The following is a 23,077-nucleotide window of genomic DNA, read 5'->3' on the forward strand; positions in this document are numbered from 1 at the left end:
AATCTGAACCTATATAGTGAAATCTATTTATTTATTTACTTTTTTCATATTGCTCGAGTTCAACATGCAATATCATCATGTATTCATTTTAATTAATTATGGGTTTATATATATATATATGAAATCATAATAAATCTAGAAACCTACTATTTAACTTTCCGTTTTTTTTTTCACTTCAAAAAAATAAAAATTTAAAAATATGGGAGCCATATTTCACAATTGAAAACACAAAAAATTAATAGATTATTTATTTTTCATAAAAATTTTAATAATCTCGAAATTTTACTAATTAAGAGAGTGTGTGCATTCACGGGAGTAGGAATGGCCGATATGAGAAAGTTCAAATGCTGATCATTTTTCCAAAATAATATATATACTACGTATAGCTCCACATATTGACAACCGAAAACCATTTAGAACCATGAAAATCGACGTGTAGAATTCGACGGTGGTTGCTCCGGCGGCAGCGACGCCGAACGTCAGCCTCTGGATCGCCAATGTTGATGTGGTGGTGGTCAACGATTATTCACGCAGTGTCTACTTTTACCGTCCGACAGCAGCGGTAGACTTTTTCGATGCGACGGTGCTCAAGGAGGCTCTTGGCCGCGCACTGGTGGCGTTCTACCCCCTTGCGGGGAGGCTGAAGATGGATGAACATGGACGGACGGAGATCGACTGTAACGCCGAGGGAGTGCTTTTCGTGGAAGCGGAGTGCGACGGTGTGTTGGATGATTTCGGCGACTTTGCTCCGACGGCAGAGCTCCTCCGCCTCATCCCGTCGGTGGATTGTTCTCAGGGGATCTCAAGTTACCCACTATTGGTGCTACAGGTACGCTTTCGTTTCTCGAGAATTAAGTTGTGAGATATTATTGAAATTATTTCTCTGCTAAAAAAAACTCAGTATTTTTTTATTTAACAAAAAAATATTATTATTTTATTACAAATTTGAGATCAGTAGATCATCACGGTATAGATTATGAGTCGTGACAGAAGATATGCATGCTCATATTTAGAGCTCGTTTTGATTAGGCAGATAATTTTTTTAAAAAGTGTTTTTTTAAGTTATAATTTTTTGCTTTTGAAAAAACTTAAATTGTGAATTAAAAAAGTATTTTTTTAAGCATTTATTTGATCATCCAAACACCTTATTAGCTGAAAAAATAATTTTTTTAAAACAAAAAAATTATTTTTCTGCCCTAACTTTTGAAACCAAACGGGGTCTTAAATTGTATTATTTTTTCTTCCAATCCATCCTTATGATGAACACGAATATATAACATTACATTGTTCTCGTGGATTAGGTCGATGCATGTGTATGATTTATATTCGAAATTATTTGTTTTCTCATAAATTTAATAACGATAAAGTTGAAAACTAGTATATATTAAATCATTCTAGTTCATTGTCGGTGACTTAATTTTTTTCTCCAGCACGCTTGCAGAAGATTTAGATAAATGGGTATGATCACATTTATTGATAAATAAATATCCGTCTTTTATATGTAAAAGTAGTTCCTTACATATATATAGTTCCTTTACGGATCCTTTACATATAACATCTAACTAGTTGTTTATCCGTAACAAATTTTATCCATATTTTTCTCATCTTACCTGGCTATATAAGATGACAAACATTTATCATAAAAACTGAACAGGTGACTTGTTTCAAATGTGGAGGAGTTTCCTTAGGCGTTGGGATACATCATAAAGTAGTGGATGGAGTTTCTGGTCTCCATTTCATCAACACCTGGTCGGACATTGCTCGTGGCCTTGAAATAACACTCCCTCCTTTCTTCGACAGGACCCTCCTCCGTGCCCGCGATCCGCCCCTGACAGGAATCGTATTGTAATTGTAGGTTAAAATAAAGAGTCAGTGTTGTCCGCGGTGTCACAACATCAACGACAACACAGTGCAGCGGAATATTAACAAAAATAAATAACACAAGAAATTAATTTTGCACGAGTATAAAAACTCGTGCGGGTGCCTTAGGGCTAAATATCACTAGTAAACGTAAGATCAGTCTTACAAAAATAATCCTAGTGATTTTACGAAAAGTCATTAAATCCTAAATTTTTCAACAAGTTGAGAAATCAAATTTGCATCCTAAATAATCAGAATATAAAACAAATCAGATGCAACTCCCGTAGCCTAAATTGAAGAGACAAAAAAGATCTTCGATTAATACAGTTCTCACAGTGTTGTCTCTGATGTCTTCAACACGAACGGCAGCACGGGGACACGCAATAACGACGGTTGCAAAAATTCTTCAGAATCTTCGAATTCTTCTATGTGATTTTCTCTGAAAGCTCTTATGAATTCTCCTCTGAAGTGTACAATTGTTTGTGCTCAGAAATCCTTTACTTGTAGATGAGAGTCCAAGTAGAGAAAGGATTCCTTGTAGAGTCGTAAATAAATAAAGAAATAAGACTTTGTTAGGAATAAGACTCTTTTAAATATAATTGATAATATCTTGATAATGTATGATAATCAATGATACACCATAATTCCTTATCAAGATAATACTCAATCTAGGCAAATATCTATCTCAATATTTTTGATAATTTACCCTATCATATCAATTCATATCTTGATAATATTTAATAAACATAAATCCTTTCAATTCGATATCAAGATATAATTTAATTAAGTTAAATATCTATCCTAAATATATTATCGAGATCATAGAATATTTAACCATATCATATCAAATCTTTTGTGTAGAAGATAAAATTCAATATTCTAATTAGCACGCTTAAGGAAAAGATTTTCAAGGAATTAATATTACTTTCAATCTCCCTCTTTTTGCCTTTCTGGACAAAACCAGCACAAAAAATTATAAACATAAACTCCCCCTGAGTTTAAAACACTTCTTCCCCTGAATTTTAAGTCTCCCCCTGAAGGTGTTGTTCCTCGTGTTGGCAACACCAAGGATAACATGAACCTTAACACTTAGGGATTCTATAATTCATATATCAGAGCATAAGTGGGGTAGAAGAAGCAGTCTAGTTAGATCATATCAGAGCAATTAAGGCACATAACTAGAGCAAAACAAAAAATCAAAAAAAATAATAAAGCAAAGATGAGATAAGGAAAAAATATGTGTTGACACTAATCAATGTAAAATTGATCAGTATCAGATCCCTCTAGATCTTCAGTGTCCTCATCCTCATCGTCCTTAGTCCCAGATGGACTCTTGTGCATTCTCTCCCCCTTTTTGGTCAGAAATGCCAAATCTTGTACGACAGTCACCTAACAAGGCTCCATAAAGATCCAAGTCCTCCAGGGCTTGGGCAAACAACTTTCAGCATGAACCATGAGAGCTTAAATGGTAGAAACAGAAAATTTCAGAGAAGAGGGTGTATGCACAATTTTTTCAGTTTCTTCAGTGTTGTCTCCCGTGTTGGCAACACCGAGAACAACATCTGCACAAGTAACAACAGCAGTAGATTCAGACCAAGGAAGGTCAAGGTTTCTCTTCCCTCTTATTAAAGCAGCTGCAACCTGCAGATCTTCAGTCAGTTCAGAGATACCTTCACAAAAATCACAAAGCAAACCTTGAAACTCCAAAATTCCATAGATCAAAGATGGAAAAGGCACTTGATGGATTTTAAGCTTCCATCTGCAAACTGGAGTATAGTCTTAAATACGAGCTTTGCTAAAAAAAGGAAAGGGCTCTCAGTCTCTATAGCAAATGACACAAACGCTTGTGGTCGAGTCACCACAGTGGAGCGTGTAGAAAGCATCCAATTTCGTACAGCTGTTTTGTGTAAGATAGAGTAAAAGGATGTGAGCTGTGAAACAGAGAGTTGTCCAGGAAACTTTTGAGCAAACACCGATGAGTAAGCAGTAACTTCATGAATATCAAGGTGGTTCCTCCCTTCAACATCCGGTGTGTCTTGATTGTGGCAGGGTTGAACTCAAAAAGCTTTTTTTTTTTCTCACAAAAATTCCAGCAATGGTTTCCTGCTGTAGGGAACCACTGAAAAATAAAATAGCTTTTGATCCTTCAAAAATTAACCAAATTGATCCTTCCATAGGCATCCACATCGATATTCTTCTCATCAATCAACATCGATTCACATACAAGAGCCACACAACAATATCTTCTCCATAGTAGAACTTGAGGGAAAAGACAGTAGTCAAATAAAACTCAGCAGCATCCGTGTTGTCTGTGATGTGGGCAACACCATCAGCAACACCAACATCATCATCAGCATCATCTTCAAAAGAATTGATTCCTCACCAGCTTAAGCATTAGACTCAAAATGTGGATGAATTATCAGATACATCGGGCCTGATTGCAGCAAATTATTCCAACATCTCTTTATCAAGCTCATCATCGGAAGGTTGAGCAAAAACAACCACAGTAATATCAGCCTTTCCTTGCTTTAGAATGTCCAGAACTTAAGCCAAGGAAGCTTCATCATCATCATAAAAGACAATTTCCTCAGTAGCAATAGGAGGACAAAAACATCAAATTCAATCATCAATCAATACTCGGCCAATAAGGCTTCATAGTATACACTGTCTTCCTTTTCCTGACTTATTTTCTTCACTGCATGATCCATCGAAGATTGTACAGCAGCATGAGTGATCTGCAAAAAATCAGTTGTGGGAGCAGTGTTGTGCGCAGTGTTGGCAACACGAGGCACAACATCAAATTCAGACCAAGTTAGGTCTATTTCCCCTTTCAGCAAAATATGAGCAGCCTTCATTTCTTAACCAACCAGAGAAAAAGACTCATCAGTGTCTCGGATAAAGCCATATTATTCCAGAATCCCAAAGATGAGGGATGGAAAAGGCAAATTTGTGGCCTTTATCAAACTCCATCAGCAAATTGAAATATGAACTTGAATAACAGCTTCACCAAACTTTAAAGAATGTCATTTTCTTATTGCAAACAGTAGTACTATATCTTGTACTTGGTTACCACAGTAGAGTTGGTTGAATGAGTCTAGTTCTTCACAACACTTATTGATATCCAGCAGAACTCTTTTCTCTTCATCATCAAAAGTGCGATATAGAGCAGTGATAAAAACTGGATCAAACTCTATTCGCCCATGCACAGACATTCTATCAAACTTGGTAGATTGCTCAGCATCTATACTAGCAGCGAGGTTTGCAAAGAGTTCCAGAAACAAGCTTTTGACTGTTAGGAACAAAGGCAAAGACAGTAGCAAAAAGACCTCGAGTCTTGAACAAATTCAACCAAATTCTGTCTCTTGCAAGCATCCAGATCAATCTTCTTCTCTTCAATGAACTCATGGTTGACATACAAATGTCAATCAACAGTAGAAGCTTCTGAATATAAATTGTGAGATAAGGAAAGTGACATGTCACAATCTGCATGAACAGTGTTGCCTCCAGTGTTGGCAACACCATTCACAACATCATCACCAGCAGAATCTTTAGTATTCGCTTCCTCAAATGCATCATCCTCAGAGATGAAAGATGAACTACCATAAATATTTGGCCTGTTATCTGCAAGTTTCTGTTGCATATCTGCATCAGGTTTTTACTCAATGACAGCAGAAGTAGGCACATGTTCGGAAAAACCAAAAAATAAAAAGATAATATGATTAGCACAGAATGCAGATAAGCTTAAAGTCAATCAAAGCGAGAGAATGTAGGAAGGCAATTTGATGACTGCAAAGACCAATTAAGCATAAGAATGATCAAATCCATGAGTAATATATGCTTAAAAGAAATCCATTGGTCAGTAAAAAGAAATTCAAACAATCAAACATTCACCTTCTAAAAAACTCATCCAGAAACACTTACCAATGAAAATTCTTATGGGTAAAACTTTTCAAATCGAGGAAATAAAATCCAACCCAATTATGAGAATAATCCGAGATTGAAAGCAATCCAAAATTCCCATAAATAACTCCACATCGGCTCAACTCCACTAAATCATTGTCAATCACAAAAATTCAATTTTCAGTAGATAGAGTATTTCACCCAATTTGTTCGTTTAGAACGTCAAACCCTGAACAGAAAATATTCGCAATTCTGAATGCATATGCATGTCTTATTTTATGCCTAAAACAGAATGTAACATAAAAATAAAATGCAATCACATGCACATGATATGTTCACAAGTGTAGTGTTGCCTCTTATGTTGACAATATCATCAACAACACCATAGTTTTTCAAAAAGTATTTGAAACTTACACACTTGATTACCTTTGATTTCAGAAAATTTCCAGAAGTGGTAGCCTGCATACTAAAAGAACAGTCTTTATTGGACTCAATTAGGTAGCTTTTTCCATTTTCTTCCGATTATTTATAAAGTTTGTATGTATGACATTGGCCATCAAACTTAGTAAAAAGCTGAACACTGAATTTGCAAAACCACCTTTCACATGAGACAAGAACATGGAATACACGTACATCCCTCAACTACTTAGTGGTTTAGTCAGAGTTCCATAAACAAGGGCCAGTGTGTATTAAAAAAAATGTTCTGCAGAAAAACTTGGCGTCAGTCGAATCACTGTAACAGAGATTAAAACACTACATATCACAAAATGAATGCAGAATGCCTAAAAGTCCTAAACATGCATGAAAAGAAAAACAACAGTGTTGTCTATGGTGTTGTAACACCAAGGACAACATCAGTAAATGATTATAATGCACACATGCTGAAAAACCTCCAAAGAGTAGAGAATCTCTCGAAAACTAAAATTTTTGTGAATATAACTGCCAGTTGGTTATTAGTTCCAACAAAATCCATCCGGATCACATTTTTTTCTACCAAATCTTGAATAAAGTGACGCCGAATGTCAATGGGTTTTGTGCGAGAGTGTTGAACTGAGTTTTCTGAAATTTAAATCGCACTCAAATTATCACAATAAAAAATGGGGGGTTCACTTTTAAATTCATAATCTTCTACCATTTGATTCATCCGAAGGAGTTGTGAACAAAAATTTCTATTTCCAAGATAAAAACACCCTCCCATAGTGCATTTTCTATCATTAAAAACCCCAGCACATAAACAACCAAAACCAACAAGATTGGTATCTCTAGTATACCACAACCCGAAATCCAAGATGCCGGAGATGTATCTTAAGATACGTTTTACTGCTTTTAAATGCATTACCTTAGAATCAGATTGGTACCTAGCACATAAACACACACTAAACATGATATCAACATGAATTGCAGTTAAGTACAAAAAATTTCCAATCATGATGTGGTACATGGTGTTGGCAACACCGGCCGCAACACCATTCTTACCCAGCTTTTCACTCGATCCCATTGGTGTTTTCATGCTTTTAGTATTCTCATTACAGAACTCTCTCACCAAAATTTTGACATACTTACTTTGGGACCAAAAAAATACCATCATGCATTTTCTTAACTTGAAAACCAAGAAAATAACTCAACTCAAATACCATGCTTAATTCAAAGATGGAAGACATGCATTCAACAAAATCATCAACGTGCTTTGATCAGAAGAAACACAAAAAATGATGTCATCCATGAAAACTTGGCAAACAGGTACTCCACCTTTGAACTTTTGAATAAAAAAGGTTTTATCAACATTACCTCGTTTGAAGCCAATTTTAAGATGATATTCAATCAACCTTACCACGTTTGAGTAGATGGAACTCATGCATACTGACCCAATCACCTCGAAGTAGTCCACTTTGTCCTTCATTCGAGTTTGTATTGTTCCAAAAGCATCTTCAAAAGTCTTTGATGATGATTGGTTCTTCTGTATTTTGCTTGCAATTTCCTTACCATCATTTATCAAAACAACATAATCATTGCTTGGTTGATTATCATCAGTTTCAGTCACTGTTAGACCCGGTGTTGTGCTTGATGTTGCAACATCAGAGGCAACACTTGGATCTTTCAATGGACTGAAAATTTCCAGCAGATCATACACATAATCCTCAGCAGTTTTTCCTTTGAGATCTGCAAAGTCATCAAAAACTACAATAATGGATTCCATAATTCTTATAGTTCTCAGATTTAACATTCTATATGCACGACTAATCGGAGCATACTCAAGAACCAAACATTTGTCAGTTTTGGGATCAAATTTGGCTAGGTGATCTCTTTCATTCAAAACAAAACAAATACAACCAAAAACATGAGAGTATTTAAGGTTTGGCCTCTTTCCCATGAGAATCTCATAGGAAGTCATAGTAGAACCACTCCTTAAGTATACTCGATTCAATACATGACAAGCTGTATCCACGACATCTGCCCAAAATCTTTTTGAGATATTCTTTGAGCTCAGCATCACCCTAGCCATCTCCTGCAATGTCATATTCTTTCTTTTGACCATGCCATTGTGTTGAGGAATTTTTGGGGCAGAAAACTCATGTGATATGCCTTTCTTATCACAAAAATATAAAAAGTTCTCAAAAATCTTACCATGTTCGGTCCTGATCCTTCCAATCTTCAAGTTATGCAGGTTAGTAATCTTTGTGAGTAAATTCTTAAAAACATAAAAAATATCCGACTTCTCTCTGATGAATCTTACGCGTGTAAAACGTAAAAAGTCATCAACACACACAAAATAATACTTCTTACCTCCATAGCTTTCCAATTCAGTAGGACCCATTAAATCCATGTGCAAAAGTTCAAGGCACCTTGTTGTCCCAAAGTGTTGTAACACGGGATGCAACACGAGAGTTTTCTTACCTATTTGGTATGCACCACAAACATATGGAACTCCAGAATTCAAAATAAGCATACCTTGGACAACTTCATACTTACACAGATTTTTCAATGTCTCCAAATTTACATGACACAACTTTTGGTGCCATAAATCAATATCATCCACTTTCATGTGGTTGCAGGCAAGTTGCTCTCCAAGTTGGTAGTACTTTGCGAATCTTGTACCTATCAAAACACATATGTTAGCATTATCAAAAACTTCACAAGTATTTTTATCAAACTTGACATGAAAATCATCATCACATAATTGACTAAAAGAAATCAAGTTTGAGTTTAGTCCCTTGACATGTAGCACATTGTGAAGCTTTAGAATTCCTTCCATATTCGGTGTTCCTTTGCCAACAAACCTTCCTTTTGCACCACCTCCGTAAGTCACTTTACCACATTCTTGTTCAATGCAATCCATGAGATGTTTTTTCGAACCTGCAATGTGGTGCGAGCTTCCTCTTTGAAAGTACCAGTGACCTGCAATGTTAGTTTTCAAGGAAGTATAAAAAACAAAACACAGAAAATCAAACTTTGGTACCCAAATTTTATTTGTTGTGGGTCTATTTTTGGTGGTGTTGCACCTGGTGTTGTGCAACACGGTGGGCAACATCAGCTTTGACTTCCAATACATGCAGTCATTCCTGGTCTTGAAACAAAAAAACCTGATGTGATCTGGTTTGAAACAGTGATAACACATAAAATGACGCTTCCATTGATTTGGCTTTTGAGGAGGAACACGCTCTTTTGATGAAGAATTCTTGAACGACGAAGCGACAATGGATGTGCTAGAAGTATTGCTACCTTCTTTCACAAACACAGTTGGTTTTGATGATTCTCCAACTTCAAACACTCTTTTTACTAACCCTAGACCAGTCTTACCATCTTTACCCATTATAAAATCAAGCTTAGATGTACTTGAATTAAACTTAGCAAGATTTAGAGTTACCTTTTCAAGCTCCCCCTTATCCTTGCAGAATTCAAGATTTTTCTTACCTAGAATCACTTCAAGCTTGGCCATGTCAGACTTCAAATCAGAATTTTCTTTAGAGAGAGTTGTGTTAAAATTATTCCATTTGATCCGATCAGCATACAACTCCTCATAAAGTTCCTGTACACACTCTAGAGTTATATCATCATTGACAGCTTCCTGATCACCAAAATTACCAAGAGTAGATGTATTCAAGCAAATTGATTTTTCACTGGTGTTGCAACACCGGAGGCAACACCCAGTAGGTTGACTTGAAAACATCTCTTTGCTTTCAACAATGCAGCCAGGGAGGTATGATCTTCTTCATCATTCTGTTCTTGATCTCTGTCAGAGTCATCATCACTCAAGAACATAGTCATACCTTTGTGGAATCGATTTGCACATTCAATTGCATAGTGTCCATATCCTTTGCATTCCCTGCATTGCACATAATCAAAATACTTGGTATTAGATTCATGATTAACAACATACCTTGGTCGAGATGGTTCTCGAGTAGGTGACACCCTCAACAGATTTTCAGGAGCAGGAAAATTAGGGTGCTTAAATTGTTGTCCAAATTTCTGTTTGTTTCTTCTTTTCAAATAATTTTCAAACTTTTGGGTGATCAAAGAAATTGAATATTCACATAAATCTGAATTATTGACTTCCGGTGGTCGAAATCTGACGTCAACAACCGGCACGTCCATGATAAACCTACAAAACAAAAATAACCAGAATCTCTCTTAGTAAGGTCAAGAGTTGGCTCTGATGCCACTTGACAGGAATCGTATTGTAATTGTAGGTCAAAATAAAGAGTCAGTGTTGTCCGCGGTGTCACAACATCAACGACAACACAGTGCAGCGGAATATAAACAAAAATAAATAACACAAGAAATTAATTTTGCACGAGTATAAAAACTCGTGCGAGTGCCTTAGGGCTAAATATCACTAGTAAACATAAGATCAGTCTTACAAAAATAATCCTAGTGATTTTACGAAAAGTCATTAAATACTAAATTTCTCAACAAATTGAGAAATCAAACTTGCATCCTAAATAATAAGAATATAAAACAAATCAGATGCAACTCCCGTAGCCTAAATTGAAGAGACAAAAAAGATCTTCGATCAACACAGTTCCCACAGTGTTGTCTCTGATGTCTTCAACACGAACGGCAGCACAGGGACACGCAACAACGACGTTTGCAAAAATTCTTCAGAATATTCGAATTCTTCTATGTGATTTTCTCTGAAAGCTCTTATGAGTTCTCCTCTGAAGTGTACAATTGTTTGTGCTCAGAAATCCTTTACTTATAGATGAGAGTCCAAGTAGAGAAATGATTCCTTGTAGAGTCCTACATAAATAAGGAAATAAGACTTTGTTAGGAATAAGACTCTTTTAAATATAATTGATAATATCTTGATAATGTATGATAATCAATGATACACCATAATTCCTTATCAAGATAATACTCAATCTAGGCAAATATCTATCTCAATATTTTCAATAATAGCACATAAATATTTACCCTATCATATCAATTCATATCTTGATAATATTTAATAAACATAAATCCTTTCAATTCGATATCAATATATAATTTAATTAAGTTAAATATGTATCCTAAATATATTATCGAGATCATAGAATATTTAACCATATCATATCAAATCTTTTGTCTAGAAGGCAAAATTCAATATTCTAATTAGCACGCTTAAGGAAAATATTTTCAAGGAATTAATATTCCTTTCAGCCCCAACCCAAATTCGAGCACATCGAGTATCAGCCACCTCCATCCATGAAACTGATCACAAGCCAAGCCAACGAATCCCCGGAGATATCTGTTTCTGTATTCAAGCTAACCCGTGATCAGCTCGACGCCCTCAAGTCCAAGTCGGAAGAGGAAGGGAACACTGTCACTTATTACAGCTCGTATGAAATGCTGGCAGGCCATATTTGGCGATGTACATTTAAGGCTTGGGGGCTGCCTCAAGATCAAGTAACAAGGCTGCTCATTGCAACAGATGCACGATCCAGGCTCCGTCCCTCGCTTCCACTAGGCTACTTTGGCAACGCGATCTTCGCAGCCACTCCGATGGCTGTATCTGGTGATCTGGAAACGAAGCCTGTCTCATATTCTGCGAGCAAAATTCATGATGCCATAGCTCGGATGGACGATGAGTATCTGAGGTCCGCTATTGATTATATGGAACTGCAGCCTGATCTGGACGCTCTCACTTGGAGGCCAACGACTTTCAACTGCCCAAATCTTGGGATCACCAGTTGGACCCGACTTCCCGTCCACGATGCAGATTTCGGATGGGGCAGGCCTGTTTTCATGGGACCAGCTCGGATTCGGTTTGAAGGTACAAGCTACGTCTTGCCTAGTCCAACAAACGATGGGAGCTTATCGGTGGCTATCTCTTTACAAACTGACCATATGAAGCTTTTCCAGAAGCTCCTGTATGACATCTGAGTCCGTTTTCATTGCTGCCTTGTTACTAATTTACTCATCATATAAATTTTCAGTACTTTGTGTGAACAAGAACATCTATCTATTTCTATTTCGATTTCATTTTGTTTACAAAAATCCGTTGTCGACCAAATTACATTCAAGCTTTTTAATTAAAAATAAAGAGATTTCTATACAAAGAGAATTCGCTTGTGTTCATTCTTCCCATCAAATGTTGAAGTTGGTTGATATGTTAAATTTAATTTTCATTGTCATCTGACATGGATGATGATTTGGATCAAACATTAGCAGTAATGGAATCATCTTTGATATTCCTCTCAAAAGATCTTCATAATCTTAAAGACTACAACATCAACGAGCAACAACATCATTTTCCTTCGAAATTCTCTGAATTCTGAATTGGTCAAGCTGCAAGAGAAGTTTGTACTAATGGACAAGTTGCTACTTATTTCAATCAACTGAATATATTATTGTCTCAACTGCAACAATCTCACTACTCTCTAGAAACCAAAGTTGACAAAATTGAATCCATGAGTACTAATATTTCCAAGCAAATTATACTCTTTCAAAATCCCGCCAACCAATCGGCACCAGGCCACCATGGACAATCATCTCGTCAAATTTCCTCCTATCGCAATTATTACCATGAAACCTCCAACATATCAAAGATAGTTTATGTTGCTTCATTATTTTATCTACACGTGTACTTTGATATTCTAAATTGAAGCAACTTGAACTTCGTTCTATATTTTCTAATTGTATGTTTATCAAAAAAGGAGGAAAACAGTTCAGACAGTTCAGTTAAATTTAGCACGATGATATTATTCATGTCTTCTATTTGATAAGTCAGTTTACCTCAACATAATCTAAGTTTTCATAAACACCAAAAAGGAAGAAGTTGTTGAGAATTATGTTTTGGTGTTTATATGAGATAAATTGATGAGCCAAACTGTAGATAAACTGATGTCTTGAAAAAATCCAAAATGTAGGGCCAAACTGTCTTGAAAAAGAAGTATGATTTTATGAGTAAAATAGCCTAAACGAGTTTTTAGGGAAAGAAACGATTTTATTAAAAAAAAAGCGCTAAACTTAAAAGGGTGACTTTAAGATAGTCAAAATGACTCTTTCGAAGATAAGTCTACCATCGCGATTTGGTTTGGATAGATTTTTTCGTACTCTGACACCATTCTGAAAAGTAGTGCTGCGACCAAGAAAATGTCGGCCTCAAAATATGTTGGTGAAAATGACAAGGCAAAGAGTATATTAATTCAAATGCTATCGGAGACATTTTAAATATTATGACCATTGTAATCCAAAGCCTATAAATGGTCATTTTGATCAGACAAAGAAAAAATTTTGGTAATACTCTTGCTATCACGAATATTTGACAATCCAAGTTTTTCAGTTTCAAAGAAATTTGATCCAGAAAAATCGAAGCACAACACTTGAAGAATTACTCTGATCATTCAAGGATCAACCTTGTGCAAATATCTAATCGAGTTGTAATACTTATATTTCATCAGTCGAGGACTGAAACTGAGCTATAACTAGGAGTTCTGAGATAGGTTGTGTGTGTAAGTCCTAGTCTTGGATTGGGGTTTTGAAAATTGCTTGTAAAACTCAAAGTCTTCCAGTGATATCCTTCCGAGGAGGAAGAATGATGACGTAAAAGTATATGAAATATCCGAACATCCATAAAAAACCTACTGCGTTCCATTATCAGTTTACCTACCTACTTTCATTGTTGCATACAAATTTAGATAAAATTCTTAGTGTGAAGACCCCAACCTTCAACAGCCTTAATGGCCGATTAAAGCAAAAAATCAAATGCACAATAATTTTGATATGCAAAGGCTTATTTGTAACATCAGAATAAAGGGGAATAATGACTCTTAAGAAGGGGATAGTTGGCCATGAACATGAGACCTTTTAGTTGTTTTTTTCAGCCTATAAATAGTGATCAAAGATGAGTGAAAATCACACCCCAAATATGCCATTCTTGAGCACATTAGCAACAATTTTCAACCACCATTTTGGACTAAGAAAAAGGTTGCTGTAATTGAAAGATCAACAGATTCTTGAAGAAAAATTCTGTCCACATATCAAACATACCTATCAGCTTTGTTCTTGCCCATTTTGATGTCCAGTAGCAATAGTTTGAAGCTCTAAATTCTGCTCATTGTTGACCATCGAGGATGTCCAAAAAGCTCGAGAACTCGGCATCATTTCAAAGAAAGTTTATGTCCATTTTCGAAGCCTTTGAACAACATTTTGAGAGCAACATTTTGTCTATTCTTGAAGCCTTTGAATTTATCCAAGTGTCAAAGCAAGCACTGCAGCAACCATCAAAGTTTTAGTGGCAGATCTTAAGCCAAAATTCTGTTCAAAGTCGAGCAATAAAAAGCCTGGAATTCAACTAAAGAGGCTGCCTTGTTATGCACAAAATCGAGCAGCCTTGCATCTCTTAAGGTCAATCAAATTATGCCCTTTTGCCAAATTCGAGATTTGCTCAAGTTTGAGGCTTTCCAACAACGTTATTCCTACACGATCTTCTTTGAATTGAATAAAAAGTAAGTGGACTTTTATACCTATATTTCTTGATATAAGTCTTTACACTTATATTATTCTTGAGTGAGTTAAGTTTTACAAAATAAATTACATATATTTTTGGAAACTTGATCGGCATGATATACATTGGTTTCATTTGGTATACTACTTTCAATTCATTTTTGTTCGTTATTGGATATAATATTCGAAAGCATGTTAGAAATATTTGAAATGCAATGTTAAAATACGAGTTAAAAGTGGCTAAGGAAATTTCTGATGATTTGATTTGATTTGGCCCTGATGCGGTGGGATGTAATAATCGTTCCTTTGGCCTCGCTCCTTAGAGGAGTAACGTATAGGAGACTGATCAGTAAAAAAAAAATGGAAAAATGAGATGATTTTCAGTGCTACGTTTGTTTTGTGTTTGTGTTAGATTCAACATGCTTATCCTATTTCGAGATTATGGTTATGATTTGTATATGTATATATGTAAATATATCTTTGGTGATTATTATGCTCGATCGGATCCCACTTGCTGAGTGTTTCTCAAAACGCTCATCCCTTTACTCTCCCTCCCCAAATAAGAATGAAGATGAGTTAGATGACGAGGAACATAATATGTTCATGGTCTAGTGAGGATGGATCAACTCAATTTCGTTACTGTAAATTTTAGTTTCGATTTTGCAATGTCACACTTGTGTTTTTCTCGATAAAAACAGTCATGGTTTATGAAATAGACTTGTTTTTGGAAAGATTTGTACTACGAGATTTGTTGTTTCAATGTTCAATTGTTAACAACGTCGATGTCAACTAGGCCCAATTTCGGAGCGTGACATTTAAGTGGTATCAGAGTCGCTAGGTTCCATAATCCGGATGGGAGGAGCTTCTTGCTAAGAAAAAAAATCAATTATGAAGCAGCCCTAGTTCAGATAGACCAGCTGGGACAATAGGCCTGTTGGGAGAGAAATAATACGGTAAGAGAAAATAGTTGGCTGATAGAATAGATTTGTTAATAGTAATATGATTCTAGTATGAACTTCACTTTTGTCCTTGAACGAGTGATGGGACGTGCAGGTACTCAAAGCAAGTTAGCTACAACCCAACATTAGTTAGCGCAAAATACGCATATGAAAAAGAGCCAATAAAAGTAGACATGCCTGAAATGCGACATATTAAGCTTATCACCAGAAGGAGCAATTTTAATTCATAAACTTGCCATACAATATCTTGTGTGTTTAGCTAAGGGTAAACCAATTAAGGATGATCAGAGTTAAGAGAAACTTAGTTAAAAGGATTTAGACTTGAACGATCAAATTAAAGAAAAATATGGTTCATGATATATTTAGAAAATAATTCAAATATTAATGATTCATATAATAGGAATTTGGTTAGGTAATCCTCATAAGCAGAATTAAGAAACTTTCGGATAAAAGAAACATGCCGAAAGGATGAGTTTTTTAAGGAACTTGATAGAACCAAGCAAGATAATTAAATAAATTGAGTTCAACTGGTAGAGATATGCCAATGAGAACAAGTTTTACGGAGATTAATTTTTACAAAATTATTTTTGGGTTTAAATAAGATCGGATACAAAATAGCTTATTATTCTTTTAAAAAAATGTGTATTCATCTTTATGAAGTTATTTTTTCCCTCTCAATTAACCTATTAAATTGATTTATCTTTTCATATTAGCCAAATGTTTAGACATTGTATTTTTCTATACCATATTTTGTACACACCTTTCTTTTCATTTTTATTTCGCCTCTTATTATAAATTTTGAGAGAAACTTCTATTTTTTCCAGATCATTATTCATCTTGATTCAATAAGTTGGTTTGCAATATCATTTTTTTAGTTTACTTTTTTTAGTTATTCTATTCGCAGACATACCACAGCCTACATAAAATATTTCGGTTTATCTTTGATGTTCATATCAAAATTTTGCTATTTTTTTACTTGCATTTTTTTAAGAATATATCTCTTTTGGTTGTTCCTATTTTTCCCAACAATGTTATCTGGTCTATATTCTTATTATTGCATGATGGAAAATCTATCAATTCCCATCCATCATTTTCACTTCTATAAACTAAGATTCGAAAGTTTAAACTAGATGTGGGGCCTCAGGTTGTTAATCACTACTAATTATATCAAGACTCAAGATAATAAACAAGCAAGAATTTTTTTTTTTTTACAAATGGTGGCTCGCTCGAGCGAGCCTAGGTGTGCGCTCGAGCGAGAGCCACTCGGGTTCAACTCCCAACATGGCTCGCTCGAGCGAGCTGTGCTCTGCTCCTGCTGAATATATGCTGCTCTTATGCTGATCTTTCTTGCTTTGCTGATATAAATTCATCTAAACATGCTAGATTTACTATACAATTGAATAAGAACATGATACCTTCATTTGCAACATGAAAACATCATTCTTAATCTACTTAGATTCTTTTCAAGAAATTACAACCATAAAAATTCTCAAATTCCACAACATCTCCTAATAATTATCATATACCAAATAACATACATCTTTCTAGATTCATAATTTGGTACTCCATCTGCTAAAACCCGAAGTCACCACGTGCTATGACTCTTCTCGAACTATCCAAGCCATGACTGACTTTCTCATGCCCCAACCTGATGCAATGCACACATACAAACAAAGCAACAACCGGATAACTCCGGTGAGAATAAATCTCAGTATGAACGACATGCATATACATCATTTAAGCATATTAAATCTATATGTCAAATAAATCTTAAATCTCAAATCATGTAATAACAGATAAAACATGATAGTATATTCGTTCATCTATGATAAAATAAAACCAAGCATATAAACTCATTCAAATCTTGAATGTCAAATACTAACATGCTAGCATTTATAAACGCATATTCTAAATCATAGAAATCTCTAGGTTCATGCATAAATGCAATGCGTATGTCAAGGAATAAGCTATCAAATCTGATATCAATAAATCGTAGTTCTGGGATCCCGGGAAAATAAAATCTTTAATCGACCACCGACTCTCCCAATCGAGGTGGTATTAAATATCTCAATTCTCCTGACTTTGGTGCAACTATAGTGAGTCATCTAGCTCTGGAAATAAATCTATATTCCATGCCATGAGTCATCTGACTCTGGAAGTAAATCTACATTCCATGCCACTCAACTACAGTTCTCCAAACGTCATCTGCACTCTAGGCCTTTCAACCCTCTGTGCTTTTCAGGCTGGAGTTCAAGATGAATGCAACATAATCTGGATGCATCAAATCATACATAAGCTAAAACAACATCTTGAACACATCAATCATATAATCATATGATCATATAATCACTCAAGGATACCGACAAATCTGTAAGCATCACATGAAATACTTAAAACATGTTCAATACAGAAAATAATATAAATCAAAGAAGACAAGTAAACATTTACATAAATATTCTGGGAATTCAAGAAGATATCTATCTTGAATAATCTATCTCATTTATATAAACGTAAACAATAACATATATTAAACATGCATGTATGTGATTTTAGGCAACTCGATAATCAAAAATACTCTCGAGTTATTCTGCCCATCTTATTAATGTCTATTCATACCTTTTGATCTCGAGTTTAGATGATCCAAGTTTGGACAACTGACATCAAAGAACTTCTATCAAAATCTTCTCAAATCATTACAATCATTCAAGGTAAACTACCTTCACACCTTCTTCAGTCTTTCTCGGTTCAACGGCTAACTTCTCGAGCTCGCCGACTCGAAATCGATATGTTGCAATTCAAATCTGAAATGCATTGATATATACTTCAAGATGAGATTTCAATATCATTTCATTGTTATTTAGGATCAAATAATCTAATAACTTGATCTCGTGACCAAAATTCAAACCGACGGCGTAACGGATCAAAATCGGAAATTCTAAACACATGAAAATCATCAATACTATAATCTCAACATGATATCATCTTCAATTATTAAGCTGAATTTCGAAATATGCAGCCCCTAAATTTCAGAATTGCAAATAATCTTCAAAAATTCATAAACAGGTTCAAACGACGATCTTTTCTCAATCCATCTTAGATATACTATCGTCGTATATGCTAGAACATGTTTATACAATCAAATCTTAATTCTAACAACATCATAAAATTCAAACATGGTAGAACTTCAAAAAACTTACGTCAAAACGTAGCACTCGAAGTCGTGATCGCAAATAAATGCTCAATCGGAAATTCTACCGGGCGGATTGAATTTATTGAAGCTTGAAGAGGATGAAAAATGGTGTTCAAAAGTTTCTGATCTTCTTCCCCTCTTTATCACGTGTAATCTGATGAAAAAGGGTGGAGAGAAGATATATATAATCCAAATTGCACTTTAGTCCCTGTACTTTTTCATATTTGCAAATCAGTCCCTGGACAAGCGATTTAATTCAATTTCAATCCTAAATAATTTAAGAATATTAGAATTTAATTCTAAACTCTAAAAATTCTCAAATTAAAAATTCTCGGATTAAAATTAAATCATTTTGGACCTTATCGCATTTTAGTCCTTGAACTACTCAATATTTGCAAATGAGTCCTTGCTCGGATTTCATCCTCAAATTAAATCCTTGATATTTATAATCTTGGAATTTACATCTTAAATTCCATAAATATCAATTCAAATATTTTTAATCTTTTAATTTAAGTATTCTGAATATTAAAATCTTAAAATCCGAAAATCCTCAAATTAAATATTTTTGACCCGAAATTGAAATTTCTAATTTCCATAAATTCTTAAATTCATCTTTTCACTCTTATTCAAAATTTAACTCTTAAATCCCGTCATTAAGAACTTAATATTTTCGGGCCTTACACTATAATTCATTAATATTTTAAATGGAGATTAGAAAACTAGGCTACATAATAGAATTATAGTTGTATGTAAATTCAGAATTTACAAAATAGGTAAATTGTAGTAACCCAGATTCCATTTTAAGATAATAATATAATAAACATGATTAAGGGTTGGTAATTAATCAATTTCGGAATGTTATTGGACTTCGGAAGAGAATTTGGGCTTTTGACTTTGGGCCGGATAGGAAGCTCCGAACCCAGATCGGAAGCTCCGATCCCAGCCACTTCGGAAGCTCAGCGGAAGCACCGAGATCGGAAGCTCCGATCTTGGAACGGACGTTCCGATCTCTGGCTGCCAGCTTTACCCGATGACTCAGCCACGAGTTTTGACAAGTGTTGATCGGAGGCGAGATCGGAAGCTCCGATCGTCGGATCGGACGTTCCGATCCCGGCGTGTCATGCATGCAAGGCGTGAGCTGGATCGGAAGCTCCGATCCCGAGATCGGTGGTTCCGATCCTGGCCGAAAATTTTGCCTATAAATAGGGCTTCCCAGATTCATTTCTAAATACAAATTTCCGAGTTTTCTCCTTCAGTTATATAGTGTGAGATATACACTTGAGGGCCCTATCGGTTATAATAGAGGTTCTGGAATAACCAAGGAGTGGTTATAGTCATCCGGGACTAGCGACTCCAAAGGGCTATCTACGGACGAAGGTATGATTCGGGAATCTATTTAAGTTTTGGGAGTACTTATTAGCTTAGTTAAGACTTATAGAATTTATATAGTGATACGATGAACTTTTGAATATAGGCTTGGAACCTAGGATCCTACTATACTTGAACTAGCCTAGAGGTACGTACACATTGACTGAGATTGCCAGTGAGTATACATGTTTATATGTTGCATTTATTTGGCATTATTATATGACATGATATATGATTTACCGCTTTCTATATTCATATGTCATGTGCATATACACATTGAGCATATTCCTTGATATACCTGATTATAGAGCCGCTCAACTCTATACTCGATAGTCTGTCACTAAGAGTACCGCGACGGCGAGGACATTTATGTCTGACTACTCTGGTGTACTTGACGAGTGTGGTTGCACCCAGAGGTTGATGCGTGCGGTGGCAGAACTCATGTGGCGCCGATACTGTGCATGACTTTTCAGATGAACCTTTACCAGTCATCATGTTGCATGCATCATATTTATACGTGTACTCATGTTTATGTACTGGGCGTTAGCGCTCATGTCCTAGTTGTTATCTTGGACACCCTATTCCATGGGGCAGGTCGCAGGATGGATGGAGCTGGGGGTTCAAGGCAGGATTAGGGAGCAGGCCTTGAGGAGTTAGTTATACAGCAGGATTCGATATAGCTGTATAATGTTTACTTTTAAGTATTTCGATATGGTTGTATCACTACTGATGAATAAGCTTGACACTTTTATACTAAGCTGATATGTAATTTATGGTTATGTTTCCGCACGTTTTACTCTGTTAAGTTATTTTGCTGTATTAAGTTTAATGCATACTATTAGTTGCCAGTTAGTAGGTGATACCATGCAGGGTCACTACATTTTTGGTATCAGAGCATGCTTAGATTTTGGGATTAGTACTTGGGATTTAGAATTAGTTTTGAGTAATTCTTGCACATTTGGGATTTTAATGTGCAATTCTTTTCAGGATATGGCTGACGAGAGTCACGGTAGTGTTGGCCAGGGAGGTGGTCATCATCATCGTCATCACCGTCATCATGATGATCAACATCGTCATCATGAGGGTAGACATCGCTAATCTATCAATAAATTCATGCAAGTAGGACCGAAACCTTTGGTGGGAGGCGAGAATCCTGAACAAGAAAGAAGTTGGATGTCTAAACTCGAGAGTACTTTTCGTGCTTTCGATTGTACTGAGGATCAGAAATTGGAAGTTCTAGAATTTGTTTAGAGGATCGAGCACGTTTTTGGTGGGATTCCAAAGCTACTTAGGCACGTACTGAAAAAGGACAGGTGACTTGGGAAGATTTCTGTGAGCAGTTCCAGAAACTGTATTTTCCTCCAGCTGTTCGCCAAGCACGATCGATGGAGTTGCTTACTCTAAGGCAAGGATCAATGACTATTGATCAATATCAGCAACGATTTCTTGATCTGCTACCTTTCAGTCCTCATATTAATGAGAGTGATGCATCGAAGTATGATCTCTTTCTACAAGGCCTGAACCAAGATATCTACTCACAGGTTGTTTTCTGTGATGACCCAGTATCTTATGAAACTTTGGTGAACCGTTGCCGTCTTGTGGAGACCAGCAACAGGCGTGCACAGTTGTTGATTCCAACACAGCTTAGTGGATCATTTGAGCCTAGAGCTCAATCTGTTGTGCAATATGGACCTACGTCTTCTTCTACTCCTACTACTTCATCTGGATATCGTGGTTCACGAGGTATGTTTCGTTTTGGGAAGAAGAAGAAGAAGGAGGAGTTTTGTAGTCACTGTGGAGGAAAGCATCCTGCAGCTTCATGTCGGAGAGCTACTGGTGCTTGTTATATTTGCGGTCAGCAGGGACATCTGCGGAGAGATTGTCCTCAGCGCATGGGTTCTGCTAGTGGATCGGGATCACAGGTTGGATCTCAGGCTTCTAATTTTCCACGACAGCAGCCAACACCACAGAGTTCTTCTGGTTACCGTCCCCAGACTCAAGGGCAGGTATTTTCTTTGTCTCAAGAACAGGCTACTGAGGGAAGTGATCGCATGTTGGCAGGTACCTTTCTGTTATGTGGTATTCCTGCACTTATTTTAATTGATACTGGAGCATCGCATTCCTTTATTTCTAGTCGCTTTGTTAAGAGACATAGATTACCTTATGTATCATTACTCCGCTGGAGCAGGAGATGGTAACTAAGCGTCTAGTGATGGGTTGCCTTCTAGAGTTTGAGGGTAATGTATTGTTAGCTAATCTGATGATATTAGCGATGACCGATTTTGATTGTATTTTGGGAATAGATTTACTGACTTTGTATCACGCTACTGTGGATTGTTATCAGTGTCTAGTACAGTTTCATCCTGCTAAGGGTGATAGCTGGTATTTTTATGGTGAGGGTGCGCGACCTCCGATGCCACTTGTTTCGGCTCTGAAGGCATGTCATGTCTTGGAGTCAGGTGGGGAGGGCTACCTTATCTATGCAGTTGATATGTCCATGAGTAGTACGGGTATTGACCAGTTACCGGTAGTCAGTGAGTTTCCTGATGTATTCCCTGATGAGATTCCTGGTTTTTCTCCGGTGCGAGATGTTGAATTTGGTATTGATTTTGTACCAGGAACTACGCCTATATGCCGAGCGCCTTATCGTCTAGCACCATCAGAGTTGAGGAAATTGAAACAGCAGTTACAGGATCTGCTTGATAAGGGATATATTCGTCCGAGTGTTTCTCCGTGGAGAGCACCTGTTTTGTTCGTCAAGAAGAAAGATGGATCGATGCGATTGTGTATTGATTACAGGCAGTTGAATCGTGTCACCATCAAGAATAAGTATCCTTTGCCGCGGATTGATGATCTATTCGATCAACTACAGGGT

General features: G+C 36.2%; 1 pseudogene; it reads left to right on the plus strand.

The window, feature by feature from the left end:
- The first annotated feature begins 421 nt into the window (after positions 1-421).
- On the plus strand, positions 422-12,120 carry LOC140866209 (shikimate O-hydroxycinnamoyltransferase-like; annotated as a pseudogene).
- Positions 12,121-23,077: the final 10,957 nt, after the last annotated feature.

Source organism: Henckelia pumila, chromosome 4, assembly GCF_033568475.1.
Source record: "Henckelia pumila isolate YLH828 chromosome 4, ASM3356847v2, whole genome shotgun sequence".
In the NCBI taxonomy this organism is placed as follows: Eukaryota; Viridiplantae; Streptophyta; class Magnoliopsida; order Lamiales; family Gesneriaceae; genus Henckelia; species Henckelia pumila.